Here is an 18,082-nt window from a genome sequence, read left to right as displayed (position 1 = left end):
TTATGCAGCCAACAGACACATGAAAAAATGCTCATCATCACTGGCCATCAGAGAAATGCAAATCAAAACAACAATGAGATACCATCTCACACCAGTTAGAATGACAATCATTAAAAAGTCAGGAAACATTTGGAGGCCGAGACGGGCGGATCACGAGGTCAGGAGATCGAGACCATCCTGACTAACACCGTGAAACCCTGTCTCTACTAAAAAATATAAAAAAAACTAGCCGGGTGAGGTGGCGGGTGCCTGTAGTCCCAGCTACTCGGGAGGCTGAGGCAGAAGAATGGTGTAAAACCGGGAGGCGGAGCTTGCAGTGAGCTGAGATCCGGCCACTGCACTCCAGCCCGGGCGACAGAGCAAGACTCCGTCTCAAAAAAAAAAAAAAAAAAAGTCAGTAAACAACAAATGCTGGAGAGGATGTGGAGAAACAGGAACACTTTTACACTGTTAGTGGGAGTGTAAATTAGTTCAACCATTGTGGAAGACAGTGTGGCAATTCCTCAAGGATCTAGAACTAGAAAAACCATCTGATCCAGTGAACCCGTTACAGGGTATATACCCAAAGGATTATAAATCATGCTACTATAAAGACACATGCATACGTATGTTTATTGAGGCACTATTCACAATAGCAAGGTCTTGGAACCAACCCAAATGTCCATCAATGATAGACTGGATTAAGAAAATGTGGCACATATACACCATGGAATACTATGCAGCCATAAAAAAGGATGAGTTCATGTCCTTTGCAAGGACATAGATGAAGTTGAAAACCATCATTCTCAGCAAACTATCACAAGGACAGAAAATCACACACCACATGATCTCACTCATAGGTGGGAGTTGAACAATGAGAACACATGGACACAGGGCAGGGAACATTACACACTGGGGCCTGTTGGGGGGTGGGGGGCTGGGGGAGGGATAGCATTAGGAGAAATACGTAGTGTAAATGATGAGTTAATGGATGCAGCAAACCAACATGGCACACGTATACCTATGTAACAAACCGCACATTCTGCACACGTACCCTAGAACTTAAAGTATAATAATAAAAAAAAACTAACACCCCTTTCCAAACTACCATATTATTAATCTTTTCCAAATACTGACACACACACACACACACACACACACCCCTCCTGTTTAGAACTTAATCTTTGCCATTGCCCATGATATGCAGTTTTTACTTTCCCGTGTCAACCATGATTTACCTCTCCAAAAGGACCCCCTGCATTTTGTCCACTCAGCCATCAAGTTCAAACAGGTTCAGCCCCCCATGCACATTCCCATCTTTCCTCCTTTGCTCCCTGCCTCTCTAGTCCCCATTGTGCCACTCTTCTCCAAGGTCCAACTTAAGTCCCACCTCCTCTGGGACATCCCCTCCGTGAGGACCCCAAGCCTTGGGTTATCTCTCCTTCTCTAATACTTGCTGCCTGAGACAGTTATGACTTTCCAAGCCTTAATCATATGACATCTGGAATTCTTAGGCATATTTTCCTGTAGAATATTGAGGTCCCCAACTACTTGTGAACTCTATTAAAGTGCGGTAGTTCCTCCAAACCTTCCGGGCTTCCATTTTGTTGTTGTTGTTGTTGTTATTGTTGTTTATATAAAATAGGGGCTAGGCATGGTGGCTCAGGCCTGTAATCCCAATACTTTGGGAGGCCGAGGCTGGAGGATCACTTGAACCCAGGAGTTTGAGACCCACTTGGGCAACACAGTGAGACCCTGTCTCTACAAAAATACAAAACATAGCCAGGTGCTGTGGCATGCACCTGTAGTCCTAGCAGCTCTGGAAGCTGAGGTGGGAGGATTCCTTGAGCCCAGGAGTTTGAGACCAACCTGGGCAACACAGCGAAACCTCATCTCTACCAAAAAATTAAAAAATTAGCCAGATGTGGTGGTGTATGCCTGTAGTCCAGGGACTAGGGAGGCTGAGCCAAGAGGATTGCTTCAGCCTAGGAGTTTGAGGCTGTAGTGTGTAGTGAGCCGTGCTAGCACCACTATACTCCAGCCTGGTGACACAGTGAGACCCTGTCAAAAAAAAAAAAAAAAAAAAGGAAGGAAGGGAGGGAGGGAGGAAGAGAGGAAGGAAGGAAGGAAGGAAGGAAAGAAGGAAGGAAGGAAAATAAGAGTATCTATCTCAAAAGGTTGCTGTGAGGATTACATGAGGCAATGCATGCAGGCTACTTAGCACAGTGACTGGCACAGGAAGTGCCAAATAAACGCTAGCTCAGCTCTTTTTAACCAGCTGCTGAAACCCTTGAGCACAACCAGGAATCGTACCTATTTCTTCGTGTCCCCCACTGGCCCAGCACAATGACCATCTTCAATAAACCTTTGTTGCTTGAAGTTAGCATAACAGGGAAAGGAAGAAAGAAGCCCAGAGAAGGAAAGTTTCATAGGACACTTAATTAAGATTTTCAAGGATATGATGGGTTATTTCACAGTGGATGGTGAACATTAGATTTTTTTGTTTGGGTGAAAGCAGAAGGTGAGAAATGGACTTCAATTCCAGTAATCCTGGCTGGAACTATCTGACGGTGCTAACTAGCTAGCAAAATAACTATACATTATTTAAGAAACTGGCCATTCAAAACTAGCCTGGCCAACATGGTAAAACCCCGTCTCTACTAAAAATACAAAAATTAGCTAGGCACGGTGGTGGGCGTCCATAATCCCAGTTACTCGGGAGGCTGAGGCAGGAGAATCGCTTGAACCCGGGAGGTGGAGGTTGCAGTGAGCCGAGATTGTGCCACTGCACTTCAGCCTGGGTGACACAGTGAGACTCCATCTCAAAAAAAAAAAGAAATTGGCCAAGGAAAACAATGTACTGTTTTGTAGAGTCCATATCAATTGAATAGGTAACAACTCCTTTTTTTCTTTTCAAAAAGAAAAAAGAAAGCTTCAGTAGAGAATACTGGGAAAGGATGCCAGCAGGGGAGCCAGACCAAGGGCTGAGTCTGACCTCAAAGCTCTACCACGTATTTGGACAAGTAACTTAATTTCCCTAATCCTCAATTTCCTCATCTGTTAAATGGGGATAATAAGGGTACCAACTTCATTGGAGTGGTGAGAACCATCCTGAGAGCTTAGCACAGAGTCTGGGACATAGTCCATGTTCAATCAATTCTACCGGTGGTCATAATGTTGTTGTTACCAATGGCTGTTGTGGGTTATTTCTTTAAAACAGTTGATAAACAGTTACTTGTAGTAGACAGTTGGTGAAAAGGCCTGCCCATGGCATAGCAGGGAACTACTCAAGGTTCTGAAATTTGTAGACCAGGGACTACTCTGGTGGACACAACGAGACAGCCCGACTCTTCTTGCCGCACTAAGAGCTGCTTCCTAGGCTGGGTGTGGTTGGCTTATGCCTGTAATCCCAGCTCGGGAGGCTGAGGGGGATGGATCCCTTGGCCCAGTAGTTCAAGACCAGCCTGGGTGACATAGCAAGATGGCACCTCTACTAACAAAATACAAAAATTAGCCAGGTGTGATGGTGTGCACCTTTGGTCCCAGCTACTTGGGAGGCTGAGACGGGAGAATCACTTGAGTGCGGGAGGCTGAGGTGGCACTGCACTCCAGCCTGGGTGAAAGAGCCAGACCCTATCTCAAAAAAAAAAACAACAACAACAAAAAAACAAACCAGAAAACCTGTTTCCTCTGGTCAGTGTGTTCTGAATAGGTAACAACTCCCCACCAAAAAATAAAAGCTGTTTTAATTATCTTTTTTTAATTTAAAACTCAAGCACTGGTTGGCAGTATTGAAAAGAGTTTTGGTATTTCAAATATTTCAGCAAGTTTTTGTATCACCACACTGGAGAAATGAGAGAGGAGGAGACTGTCTTCAGCAGACCCTGTCGCTGTACCCTGATGGAGAGAGAGCCTGCCGGAGCTGGCCTGTAGCTGCTGCTGCTGATCCTCTCAGATAACTGACTCTTGTCATTTCATATTGGGAGAGAGGGGGTAAGCAGATGAGCTAGGTAGATAGAAACAAAGAAGTCAGGAAGATTTCTAGAGAAGAAGAAAAGTAAGAAGGGCTAGGTAAGAAGGCCTAGGTGCAATGGCTCGCACCTATAATCCCAGCATTTTGAGAGGACAAGGTGGGAGGATCACTTGAGACCAGGAGTTTGAGTCCAGCGTGGACAACATAGCAAGATGCTGTCCCTACAAAAAAATAAAATAAAATAAAATAAAAATTAGCCAGGCATTGTGGCATGTGCCTGTAACCCCAGCCACTTGGGAGGCTGAGGCAGGAGGATTGCTTAAGCCCAGGACTTCAAGGTTGCAGTGAGCTATGACTGTGCCACTGCATTCCACCTTGGGCAACAGAGCGAGATCTTATCTAAAAAAGAAAAAGGGCTGGGTGTGGTGACTCATGCCTGTAATCCCAGCACTCTGGGAGGCCGAGGTGGGTGGATTACTTGAGGTCAGGATTTCAAGACCAGCCTGGGCAACATGGTGAAACTCTGTTTCTACTAAAAATATAAAAATTAGCTGGGCGTGCTAGTGCATGCCTGTAATCCCAGCTACTCAGGAGGCTGAGGGAGGAGAATCACTTGAACCTGGGAGACGGAGGTTGCATCGCCCACTGCACTCTTGCTTGCATAACAGAGGGAGACCCCATCTCAAAAACAACAACAAAAAAAAAAAAAAGAAAGAAAGAAAGAAGGAAAGAGAGAAAGAAAGAAAGAAAGAAAGAAAGAGAGAGAAAGAAAGAAAGAAAGAAAGAAAGAAAGAAAGAAAGAAAGAAAGAAAGAAAGGGGAAAGGAGGAAAGGAGGAAAGGAGGAAAGGAGGAAGGAGAGAAGGAGGAAGAAAAGGAGGAAAGGAGAAGGAGGAAAGAGGAAAGTGGAAGGAGGAAAGAGGAAAGGAGGAAAGGAGGAAGGGAAGGGAAGGGAAGGGAAGGGAAGGGAAAGGGAAGAAGAGGAAGGGAAAGAAGGAAGAAGTTGAGATGTGACGAAGCCTTTGTAATCATGCCTTTCCCTGCTTCCATCTTGTAGAGGACCTGGCCAGTCCGGGACTCAGCAACAGGGCAGCTCCTGTGAGCTTCCATCAGGTACAGCACAGGGGGTTCCTGAAACAGAGTCTCCTCCTCTCATCTCAAGTTGGGGATACAAAAACTTGCGAAATATTTCTTTCAATAGTGGCAATCAGTGCTTGAGTTTTTTAATTTTAAAAATCACTGATGACAAACAACTTTTTTTTTTTTTTGGAGAGGAAGTTGTTGCCTATTCGAGTTGATATGACTCTACAAAAATAGTACATGATTTCTTGCCAATTGCTATAATAATGTAGTTATGTGCTAGTTAGCTAACTGATAAACGACTATTTAAAACATGTACCTTGTTTTAGTCAAACATTATCTTTTACATTGTTAGTGTGCTCTCATGTTAATTATATACAAGTTAGACAAATCGGGCAATGGACAGGATAGATACAATCCATACAGAAACAGATGAAATATATAAGCTACATTTGCTGAATATGTACAAATAACTCTTGCTGAGGCTAAGAAGAGAAGATGCAAAATGTCTGGCGAGAAGGATGGAGAAGGGCTTGTATACTGCTTTTGTGTCTTAGAATTTTTTTTTTTTTTTTGAGACTGGAAGGTCTATTGCTCTTTTGCCCAGGCTGGAGTGCAGTGAGGTGATCGTAGCTCACTGCAGCCTCAAACTCCTGGGCCCAAGCAATCCTTCTGCCTCAGCCTCCCAAGTAACTGGGACTACAGGTGCATGCTACCATACCTGGCAATTTTTTTTTTTTTTTTTTTTTTGAGACGGTCTCACTCTGTTACTCAGGCTGGAGTGCAGTGGTGTGATCTCAGCTCACTGCAACCTCCACCTCCTGGGTTCAAGTGATTCTCCTGCCTCAGCTTCCCAAGTAGCTGGAATTACAGGTGCGTGCCACCATGCCTGGCTAATTTTGTATTTTAGTAGAGATGGGGTTTCACCATATTGGCCAGGCTGGTCTTGAACTCCTGGCCTCAAGTGATCCACCCACCTGGGCTTCCCAAAGTGCTGGGATTACAGGCATGAGCCACCATGCCTGGCCTTTCATACCCGGCTAATTTTTTAAAATTTTTGTAGAGATAGGGTCTCACTGTGTTTCCCTGGCTGGTCTTGAACTCTTGGCCTCAAGGAATCCCCCCACTTTAGCCTCTCAAAGTGTTGGGATTACAGGTGTGAGCCACTGTGCCTGGCTGGGTTTCTTTCTTTTTTCTCGTAGAGACCGTGGCTTTGCTATGTTGCCCAGGCTTATTTTAATTGTGAACAAGGTGACTACATTGCCAGTTCAAAAATACATACATAAAATTAAAATTTGTATTTAAAAATGAAAAAAAAAAAAAGCCCTTACAATGTCCCTTAGATGGGAAATGGGGGCTAAAGTTTCAGGAGAGAAGGGCAGGCTGGATTAAACAAGGAATGGCACATCCATCAGCATGACAGCCATGGCCTTGGCATGGCCGTCTCCCAAGAGGCACTGGATCCATGATAAAGAGCCTATAAACCACCCAATAAAACTCATATATCATTGCCTTGCCTCTGATAAGGGAATCTTGTTTTTCCTTTCTTGCAATACAATAGAGATTTGTAAATTAGCCAGAAATTCAGATACTGCTGTGTCATAGGCTGGTTGGACAGATGCCAGCCCCTTCCTAGCTGTGTGAGTTCAGATAAGGGAGTTAAGCTCTTGGGGCTCCAGCTTCCTCATCAGTAAAATGTAGACAGCAATATCCTGATGGATCAAATCAAGATAACTTATGTAAAGTAACTGACTGCAAGTACTCAGTCAGAAATGTTAGCCCCTTTCCACTTGAGATAAAGAGCCCAGAGGCTTTATGAGTTCCCTGGTCTTTGTTCCCACTGAAGAAACTTCCTTGGCATCAACGCTACGGCCACTCCACCGTGCAGCAGTTAGTTCCCAGCCATGAGCACAGAAGCTGAGGACCTGCCTCTGAGAGTCCCACTCAGGCCATGGTAGCCCCGGGCCAGGGCACTGGGGCAATTCTAGTCTAGTTGTGCTTTGTTCACTCCATGGGGGGTCTGAGCCTGGGACGAGCAGAAGGCAGGCAGACGGGGATGTAGGAATGTCATCCTTGCAGGTCCCTGTCATCTGCCCTTTCCAAACTTGTAGCTCTGGGTTTTAGAATTTGAAGGCCTGGGGAACAGCATTTACATGTTTCATTTGTTTGTTTTTAGTAACTATGTAATTACCCATGCAAATTAAGCTGAGAAACAGTGTCACTTCTGCTTCTATGTAGCTCACTAGAAATCCTCCAAACAACTATAGCCATCATTTGCTGAGCACCTACTGTTTGCCAGCAACAGTACTAGATGCTTTATCGTCAATCTTCCCTGCAGATCTCTACCTCTATCTTATGGATCAGAAAATGGAGGCTCTGAGATATTTAATCTGTGCCAGGTCAACAGAGCTAACAATTGGGTCAGGATTTGAACTTAGGTCTGAGGGGCCATGTGCTTTCCAGTGCACCTCTTGAAGTGAGTGCCACACTGAGTCACAGAGAGCCGTGCCCATAACATCATCACCTACAGGGCAGGTGGCCTTTTCCTAGGAGTTGGTGCCAAGGATTCTGAGTGGCACCCCTGTGTGGCAGACTGAATGTCAACATCCCAATCCCCAGAGCCTGCGAATGTTTTCTTACAGAATGGCAAAAGAGACTTTGTAGGTGGGATGAAGTTAAGGATCATGAGCTAGAGGATTATCCTGGATTAGCCAGGTGGGTGGGACGTAAGCATACCGCCCTTACAAGGAGGCAGGCGATCAGAATGGGTCACAGGAGATGTGCCCTGGAAGCAAGAGGTTAGAGGGACTTGAGAAAGGGGTAATGAGCCAAGGCAGCTTCTAGAAGCTGGAAAAGACAAGGGTATGGATTCTTTCCAGAAGCTTCCAGCAGGAACACAGCCCTGCCAGCACACTGAGTTTAGACTTTCTGCCTCTACAACTGTGAAGAGAATAATCTGTATTGTTTTAAGCCACTAAATCTGTGACAATTTGTTACAACAGCAAAGGAAACTCATATACCTGGGGATGTTTCAAGTCAGAGGAAGGGGTATTTACCTCCCAGGAGGAAGGTAGGGCTTCCAGAGTGGTGGCAATCACAGGTGTGCAGTGATTGACACCTTCAGAGCCACAGAGAGGCCAGATGTTGGAGACAGTGCTCAGAGAAGGCACAAGAGCACCCAGAGCAGAAGCAGACCCACTGTGGGCGCCCACAGTGGTCTCGAACTCCTGGACTGATTGGCCTGCCTTGGCTTCCCAAAGTGCTGGGATTACAGGTGCAAGCCATGGCGCCCAGTAAGACAGATTTTTAATAAAGTAAAACAAAGTCTTACTCTAAAACCCAGCAATTCCACTCCTAGAAATTTGCCAAAGAGAAATGAAACCTGTGTCTACACAAAAGATCCAAATGTGAAGCCGCCCTCAAAATGAAAAGCAGTGTCCAGCTCAGGCCCCTTGTCTTTCCATTTGAGGACTGGGGCCTGCCGTGAGAAACTGATCTGCATCTTCACTTTTCACTTCCTCTTTCACCTCGAGGCCCTCTATCATCTCTGGGGCAGCCTCTGCCATAACCTGGAAGGGTGGAGGCCCAGCCTTGCATCATAAAATCCAGGGGCTGGCCCACTGGGGAGAACAGAAGGCCCTGATACCACCTGGGAGGACAGACATTTGCCTCCACCTGCTTCCACATTAGTAGCCGATGCAAAACAGGAGAGCAGGGTGGGGAACGGGACAAATATTTGGCCAAATACCAAGTCAGTCTTAGGAATGAGCAGAAGATGGTGGTGTCTTGCAGTGGGCATACCAGGAATAACACACAGCCCACGTGGCATTATTCTGGCACATTCTATTACTAACAATTTGAATGGGGGCAGGGGCAAACCTTTGTAAGTGTAACACATTTTATATGAAAATAAACACTGGCACATTTGGAACTGAAAACAAATTTTGCATTAATTTTTAAAAGAAGACATTTCCAACTACAGACCACATCCCCAGATACTCCCTCTATCTTGCAAAGTATGCATCTTGTTTCCCCTGTCCTTAACTGCTATTGCAGAAGGAAGTGTGAGAAGCTGCGTAGAGGGGAAAGGGCAAGCCTGGAGCCTCTGCTGCTGGGTTTGACTCCGGGGGCTGCCAGCACGAGCTGTTTCATGTCAGTTACTGCACTATGCCATAGATTATGTTATGTACTACGTCAGTGACTGCTCTGGGCCTCAGCTTCCTCATCTTCGAAATGGAAATGAGAACTATTACCTCCTAGGGCTGTTCCGAGGATAAAATGAGATCAGGTATGTACATGCCTTGCACATATTAGTCAGTTGTTACTGTTAACAGCATTCACAGACACCTAACTTGGATCTGTTACGAGGCTCACTTCCTTAGCAGGGATCAGGAAAATGCTTATACAAGACCAGGTAGGACCTCCGTTTCAAGTTTATCCTTTTGAAATGTTCCAAATCTTGATTGGTGGTGATTTGAGTGTATGTATTTAGCAAAGCTCATTAAAGTATATACTTACTATCTGCTTATTTCACAGTATGTAAATTTACCTGAATAAAAAAAATGTTTCTAAAAAAAATTGCTCCTCTGTCCTTAAACACCTATTTTGTATATTTAACCCAGAATGTGCACCCCAGTGCTCAAATGCAGCATCCAAGGAGCTCACATTGGGTGTTTAGTTTTGATTAATGGGCTTTCCTGGACTCAGAAAGGAGGTAATTTAGGATCCTAGCCGCCTGCAGGCAGAGAGAGGCTCTGTTGAGCCATCAGCACCTCACTGCCGCCTGCTCAGCCTCCTGGTCTTCTCAATAAATGGCGACTCCACTTTCCTGCAGGTCAGGGCTCAGGCCAGCCAGTGGCCACCACGAGGCAGCATCCCAGAGGAGGAGGTAGGGAGGGACATCCAGGGACTCAGCTGCTTTTGAAAGCTCTCTATTGACAAGGGTGCCATAGACACCAGTTGATTTGACTCATTATTGTTATTTCTTCTAGCACAAATCATAAGACAGTTACAGTAACACTGGGCATTTAAAAGGCAGGTGCTAGACAAGCACTTTACCACTTTGGAAAACAGGTTTTTTTGTTTTGTTCTGAGACAGGGTCTCACTATGTCACCCAGGCTGGAGTGTAGTGGCGTGATCAAAGCTCACTTCAGCCTTGACCTCCCGGACTCAGGTGATTCTCTCACCTCAGCTTCCAGAAGCATACCACCATGCCTGGATTAATTTGGGGATGGCAGCGGGGGGAGGGGGGTGTAGAGACAGAGTTTTTCCATGTTCCCTAGGCTGGTCTCGAACTCCTGGACTCAAGTGATTGGCCTCCCAAAGTGCTAGGATTATAGGTGCAAGCCATGGCGCCCAGCAAGACAGATTCTTAATAAAGCAAAACAAAGGCTTACTCTAAAGCTCAGCAATTCCACTCCTAGAAATTTACCAGACAGAAACAAAAATATATATCTACACAAAAGAACCAAATGTGAATGTTCATTGCAGTTGTATTTACAATTGCCGGAAACTGGCAACGACTCAACATCCAACAGCAGCTGAATAGATAAATAAATCATGATACCTTCATAAAATAGAATACTACTCAGCAGTAAAGATAAATGAACTACTGAGACATGCAACAACATGGAGAAATCTCAGAAATGGTATGCGGAGTGAAAAGAAGCCAGAGGCAAAAGGACGCAGGCACTCTTATTTATCTGCAATTGTGAAATAGGCAAAGTGAGCTATCATGGCAGAAAGCACAGCAGTGGTTACCAGGGCTGGGACAGAGGCTGAGGCTGGGAGGGTAGAGAATGCACCAAAAAATCAACTCAGGCAACTATCTGGAATGATGAAAATTTCCATATCTTGAAATTGCAGTGGCATTGCACAGGTATATACATTTACCAAAACTCACAAAGCTATACATTTAAAATAGGTACATTTTATTGCATGTAAATTATCTCAACAAAAGTAGCAGGGAGAAAGAGAAGGGTGACCTGATGTCTCTGAGGGGTGCTCCCTTTTGGGGAGGCCAATACATCATTTCTTTCTCCTAAGATCCTCCACATGGTCACACAGTCACTGAGAAGTTGTTTTAATCTATAAAACTGTGGGGATACTGATTTCATTTTATTTTAAAGAGGCCTCTGGCTTCCTGAAATATTGAAGAGAAAGTAAAAACTTCCTGGATGGCAAAAGCTCTAAAACAGACATAGTGCAGGCCAATACATTAAGACATGCAGGACCGGGCAGGGATTCAGCCAGCACACAATGGCAGTCACATTGGAAGTGGGATAAATGTTAAGATATCTATTTATCAGTTGGTAAGTAGCCACTGCCCTGAGATGCCTGAATATGTCTCCATTATCCAGGAACCCTTCCCATCTCTCCAAAGTCCAGCAACTTGAAGAGTTGGTGGCTACCACAGCGGGAGCCACCAAGATCCCACTCCAGCTCCAAGGCACCTCTGTGTTGATGGGTTGGTGACTGGTCATACTCAATAAAAAGATATTTCTGATGTCACACTCCTCCTGAGAACAATTTAATTTAGGAGTACTTTGAAGCAGATAGTGATCAAAAGAGCACACATTTCATCAGAATGAAGTGCTGCCGATGGAAAAATACATAAAAGTGGGAGAATCTTTCCACTTTTAAGCTCTGCTTTGACCCTAGTCACAGACTTATGTCTCACATGCAGATGAACATTTTAAAGCAAGAGGGAAGAGTCTTGGGAGACCAGAGAGAACACCATATCGGGTAACTAGAGAGTAAAGATGGTGAGGGAACACAGGAGGCCCTGAATGACAAACTGTTCTGTGGGGCAGGAGAGACTGGTTCTCCACCCTATTAAAGAAAGGGGCACAAGAGTCCTCTCCACCATTCTTTATAACTATTAGTCACTGACTCTCAAGTATAGGGGTGGGGACAGGAAACAATGATGTTCTGTCAGTATCCTCAGCAAGGATTACTTCCCCTCAACAGGTGCCTGGAGAGCCAACAACAGCATCACACCCTTATGAAGACCATAAGTCTATGTTTCAAATTCCTTTCTATGAAGTGAGGTGCGAGAGAGCTGAGATCCATTTAAGGAGGATGTCTGACTACAGATGTTTGCCTATGTGAGGTGATAGACTCATTGCACTTGAATAATATGAATGTAAACCCTTAAAGCACAAAAAGGGAAAAAGAGGGGCCCTTAGAAAATGGAGGAGACTTGAAAGGTCTAATTGCCAGGTATAAGGTGTGGGCCTGTTTGGATCCCTATTCCAGAAGACCAACCACGAGAAGACATTTTATAGATAATCCAGGATATCTGAATCTGAGCCGCATAGTAGATGAGAGCAGGGAATTCTTGTTAATTGTCATGGGTCCAGTAGTGGAAAGGGAAGGGAAGGGAAGAGAAAAAGGGAAAAAGGGAAGGAACCAGTCCTTATTAATTAGAGATTCTAGCTATGGTATTTACAGATGGAATGTCATATAAGTATTTATGGATAATGGGGCACTATTTACTTTAAAATTTTGCAGAAAAATGAACAATCTGAATATGAATTCAGAAAACAAGTCCATTTACAACAGTATCAAACAGAATACTTAGAAATACATTTAAGAAGTGTAAAATATGTACTATGAAAATTAAAATATATATTTGAAAAAAATTAAAGATCTTAATAACTGAAATGACATCCTGTGTCCATGGATCAGAAAACCCAATATTGACAAGACAGTAATATTATCCAAATTGACCCACAGAGTCAAAACAACTGCTACCAAAATTCCAGCTGCTTTTTATGTAGAAATTCACAAGCTGGTCCTACAATTCACATGAAAATGCTAGGCTCCCAGAATAGCAAACATCATCTTGAAAGAGTATCCTCTTTAAAAGTAGCAAGAAGACTACTTTTACACTTCATGATTTCAAAACTTACCTCAAAGCTACAGTAATCACAATGGTGTACTACTGGCATAAGGATGAACAAATAGATCAATGAGAAGAGTTAATTAAGAGTTCAGAAATAAATTTTATCTTATGATCAACAGATTTTCAACAAAAGTGCCAAAAAAATTCAATGGGAAAAGAATAGTCTTTTTAACAAGTGGTGCTAGAATAACTGGCTATCCACATGCAAAAAAATGAAGTTGGAGGCCTACCTCACATCATAGGCAAAAATTAACTCAATATGGATCAAAGCCTAAATGTAAGCGCTAAAACTATAAAACTCTTCAAAGGAAACACAGGAGTAAAACTTTGACATCTCGGGTTTAGGCAAAGCCTTCTCTAGATATAATACCAAAAGACAGGTGACTATATACAATATACATAACTTGAACTTCATCAAAACAAAACACTGTACTTTAGAGGACATCATCAAGATATAAAACCACTGACTGAATGGTAAAATATATTTGCAAATCACAGATGTGAGAAGAAAAATGGTATCTATAACATGTAAATAACAATTCAATAAGAAGAAGACAACTCAAATAAAAAATGAGACAGGATCTGAATGGACACTTCTCCAAAGATGGCATATAAATGGCCAATAAGCATATGAAAAGATGCTCAACGTCGTTAGTCTTTAGGGAAATGCAAATGTAAACCACAATAAGATGCTACTTTATACCCATTAGGATGACTATAATAAAAAAGACAGAAAATAACAAGTGTTGGCATGGTTGTAGAGTAATTGGAACCCTCAAACACTGCTCATAAGAATGTACAATGGTGTAGCCACTTTGAAAAACATCCTGGCAGCTCCTCAAAAAGTTAATCATAGAGTGACCATATGACCCAGCAATGCCAATCCTAGGTATACAGCCAAAAGAAATAAAGAAAGGTACTCAAACAAATACTTGTACATAAATATTCATAGTAGCACTGTTCACTATAGCCAAAAGGTGGAAACAACCCAAACGTCCATCAACTGATGAACAAATAAACAAAAGGTGGTACAGTCATGCATCATTTTCTCATGGGATATGTTCTGAGAAATGCATCATTAGGCGATTTCGCTGTGCAAACATTATAGAGTGTACTTACACAAACCTAAATGGTAGGGTTTTTTTGCTTTGTTTTGTTTTTTTTTTTGTACTTTTTTTGTGTGTGTATTTTTTTGTTTTTTGAGATGGAGTCTTGCTCTGTCGCCCAGGTTGGAGTGCAGTGGCGTGATCTCAGCTCACTGCAGCCTCTACCTCCTGGGTTCAAACGATTCTCCCGCCTCAGCCTCCTGAGTAGCTGGGATTACAGGCAAGCACCACCACACCCGGCTAATTTTTGTATTTTTAGTAGAGACAGGGTTTCGCCATGTTGGCCAGGCTGGTCTCAAACTCCTGACCTCAGGTGATCCACCTGCCTTGGCCTCCTAAAGTGCTAGGATTACAGGCATGAGCCACTGTGCCCAGTCTGATGGTAGGTTTTTATGCGCTTACCATATACCTAGGCTATATGGTACAGCCTATCACTCCTAGGCTACAAAGCTGTATAGCACATTATTGTTACTAAATACTGTAGGCAATTATAACACAGGGGTATTTGTGTATCTGTAAAAATGTATACTAAAAATTATAACACTATGAGACCACCATTATATATATGGTCCATCATTAACTGAAACATTGTTATTTGTTACAGGACTGTATAGCCATAGGATGAAATATATTCAGTCATAAAAGGAATGAAGTACTGATACATGCTGCAACATGGATGAACCTTGAAAATATTATGACACGTGAAAGAAGTCTCACAAAAGACCACTTATTTTATGGTTTCATTTATATAAAATCTCTAGAACAGGCAAATGTATACAAGCAGAAAAATTAGTGGTTGCCTAAGGTTGCAGTGGAAGGATGTTGGAAGAGTGATTACTAACAGATATATGGTTTATTTCTGGGGTGATGAAATGTTCTAAAATTGATTATGGAGATGGTTGTACAACTCTGTGAATACATGGCATTTTTGGCAGGAAAAAAGTGGGAAGTTATAGATGAAATATTAATATCAAAATGTTTGAATGTTTATATATTTTTAAAAGTTAAAAAGTAAACAACAATAGTTTGAAATCAGCCTAATTTTAAATGAAACTTGTAATACATTTCTGTGATGTCTAAAATATTGACTTATCATTTTAATGCACATAGAAAATTACCGGAAAAGACTTTGCAAAATATTCTGAGATGGGGAACAATTCAAGGGGTCCCAAGGGTCCAAGTCTGACCCAGGCTTGGCCTTTTCTTGCACTAGGAAGTCACAAAGCCATGGACTCATCAAGCAGTCATCTAGTCCAGCCCCTTCTTAGAATTGAGGGAAACTGCAGCCAGCCAGGAAGACTGAGGAACTTGCCTGAGGTTCCTGCCTTTCATAAAATTCTTCTAAGGATCAAATGAGACAATGTGTATGATGAAGTTTTGTAAATCCTTTGGATTACAACTGTAGTATGTGGAATACGTGAGCTTGAACCTCACTTCTGCCACTTTCTTGCTACGGCCAAGTGTGTGGCTTCATTTCCTTGAGCCTCAATAAAAATGAAGATACCACCAACCTCAAAAGGGTGTTACAAGAACTAAATGAGGCAACACTCTCCCAGCATCTCCCAGAACAGAAACTCGGTGTAGGTTAAAGGTTAGCCACGCTCTTAGCAAAAGAACATGTGAACTACACAGTGGAGCCTGCATGCAGACTTGGGTGCAAAATTTAAGGTAATGTCATTTCAAGATGTAAAGAGGAAATTCTCATTTACAAAACCTGGTTTGAGTTGTCTGCATGAGTAATTTTCATGGGATCTGCCATGCAAAATAGTTTGCTTTTAAAGGTTCCAAGAATAACATGCTAGAGTCCTCTGTGCCAAATTCCACCTTTGGGTCAAATTCCACCATTGCTTTATGGGGCACCCAGTGTTTGAAAATTTTTGAATTTCAATGCCTCTATATAGGGTACCTCTCTCCCCAGTGCACCACAAGCCCCACCATTCTCTGTTGTCTATCCTCAACCCCATCTCACCTTACATCATTACCTGGTCCCTGAAGGTGATTAAGTTTCTAGACTCTATCTCAAATGCTAGGAAATCTCTTTGTTGGCTATCCAACTTTCCTCTTATAAAGGTTTGCAGAGCCTCTTCTTTCCTTTCGAAGTCTTTTCAAGCTTTAGAAAGTTTTTAAAAGGTCATTTAAATATTTTCCATAACTTAAAAAAGCACTAAAATATTTTAAAAGATAACATAGACCAGTATTTTCCCAATAGGAGAAAAATACAAGCTGCAAATACAAGCCACCTGCATAGTTCTAAATTTTCTAACAGCTATGTTAATTAAGGGGGAAAAAACAGGTGGAATTAATTTTAATAATATATTTTCCTTAACCCAATATATCCAAAATTGTATTAACATGTAATCAGTATAAACGTTTCTCTTTCAAATGAAGTATTTGAAATCCAGTGTATGTTTTATATTTACAGCACATCTTAATTTGGACTGGCTCAAGTGCTGATAGCCAACAAGTGGCTAGTGGCTCTGAATGGGACAGCACAGATTGAGCTGACCAGTGATAAATCATCCAATATGAGGCCTTGAAAGAAGATGTGAGGTTACACAGGAAGAGAACCTCCACATTAGAAAACACATAAGTGGCAGATTCCAGGGCTTTGGTGGTCATGCTGGTGACCATGGCTATAGTAAAGCTTGAGATAGAATGAAACTTAGATCATATTATTACAGCATAGAGGAGGAGGGGAGGGCATTCACGGCTTCTATTTTTGCTGCTGTTTCTCCTTCGTCTTTCCCACTCTATGTGTATCGTGGGTGGGATGGGGCCAGAGTTGAAGACAAAGTGAACAAAGAAGCATAAAAGACGGGATTGAGAGACTGCCACTCCCGAGAGATACTTTCAAGCCCCGGCCGCGACTCATCAGTGGCTTGAAGGGTTCCAGGACCAGAAGGAATCTGGGGACACTGGCAAGGATTTTCCTTTCATTCTTGGCCTCCCCACCTCAACTTCGGAGGCAGCATCCTCTATCTCTAAAGAACAGGCCTCCTGCCTCTGCTATTCAGGGAATATTATGTTCTCCAAACTGTGATATTTTGGGTCCTTTTGGCAGGAGGTGGAGATGGGCAGGGGTGGAAAGAACCCACGAATGTTCTCGGAACAAGGAACCAGTAAAGTACAGACATCTGGCCCCAGGATTTTGCTGGCTCCAGGGATGTCACTGTAAACCCACTAACACTAATTGCTTTCACGTCTGCTCCCATTTCTAGTGGAAATAAAATGCCTCTCCGGATAATGGAAAATGAAACGCCCGTTTGCTGTTTGTTTACCACATTACATAAGAGCTCTCTGTACCACCCCTCCTCCCCTGGCCCCTGACCTGAAACCCTCTGAAGGACAGCTTGTGCAAAGCCTGCAAGCACTCTACAAGTACAAGGTAACACGGCTTCAGAAAGGGCACCTGTATTCACGTTAGGACTGTACAACTCCTTAATCCTAAACAGACAGGAGGGGAGGGCAGAAAGAAGAGAGCAAGAGTACAATCGAGAGTGAGAAGAGAAGAATTCTATTTGCTTTAAATTCATGCTTCCAGGAATATTTTCCATATCCTTACTTGATGCTAAGTGCAAAGATCTAGAGTAGCTCATCAAACCTCAACTTCCAAATTCAGTTACCCTGACAAAGAAGGGGAAATACAGGTCCAGCTGAAACTGGGGTTTAAGAAAGTGGACTCTCATCCACTGGGCCTTTAAAATGTCTGACAGTAGGTGATTGGGAAGCCTTCTTTGACAGTCCTGTTCTGGTTGGCTGCCTATGTTTATCCCCATGTTGGCATTTTGTACACAGTGTGATAGCAAGTATAAAGACCTCTGGCTGTCCTTCCTCTCCCCTTGTCAGTTCTCTCCTTCTTCTCCAGCAGCAGAACCACTCATTTCAGCTGGACCCATGGTTGCCAAGAATAAAAAACTCAATTTCCCAGTTTCCCTTGCCATTAAGTGTGGCCATGTGACTAAGTTCTGCCCAGTGGGATGTGAATGGAAGAGCTGTGTAAACTACCCATGGTGCACCCTCCATTTCCCCTTTCCTGTGT

The 18,082-nt window shown here is 43.1% G+C and overlaps 1 protein-coding gene across 4 annotated transcripts in view; it reads right to left on the bottom strand.

The window, feature by feature from the left end:
• GFOD1 (Gfo/Idh/MocA-like oxidoreductase domain containing 1) overlaps nt 1-18,082 on the bottom strand; it is a 125,102-nt gene that overhangs the window by 25,630 nt on the left and 81,390 nt on the right. The window lies entirely within an intron of this gene.

This window comes from Rhinopithecus bieti, unplaced genomic scaffold (genome assembly GCF_001698545.2).
Source record: "Rhinopithecus bieti isolate Rb0 unplaced genomic scaffold, ASM169854v2 scaffold_19939, whole genome shotgun sequence".
NCBI classification, from domain to species: domain Eukaryota; kingdom Metazoa; phylum Chordata; class Mammalia; order Primates; family Cercopithecidae; genus Rhinopithecus; species Rhinopithecus bieti.
This window is presented reverse-complemented; position numbering and strand designations above follow the sequence as displayed.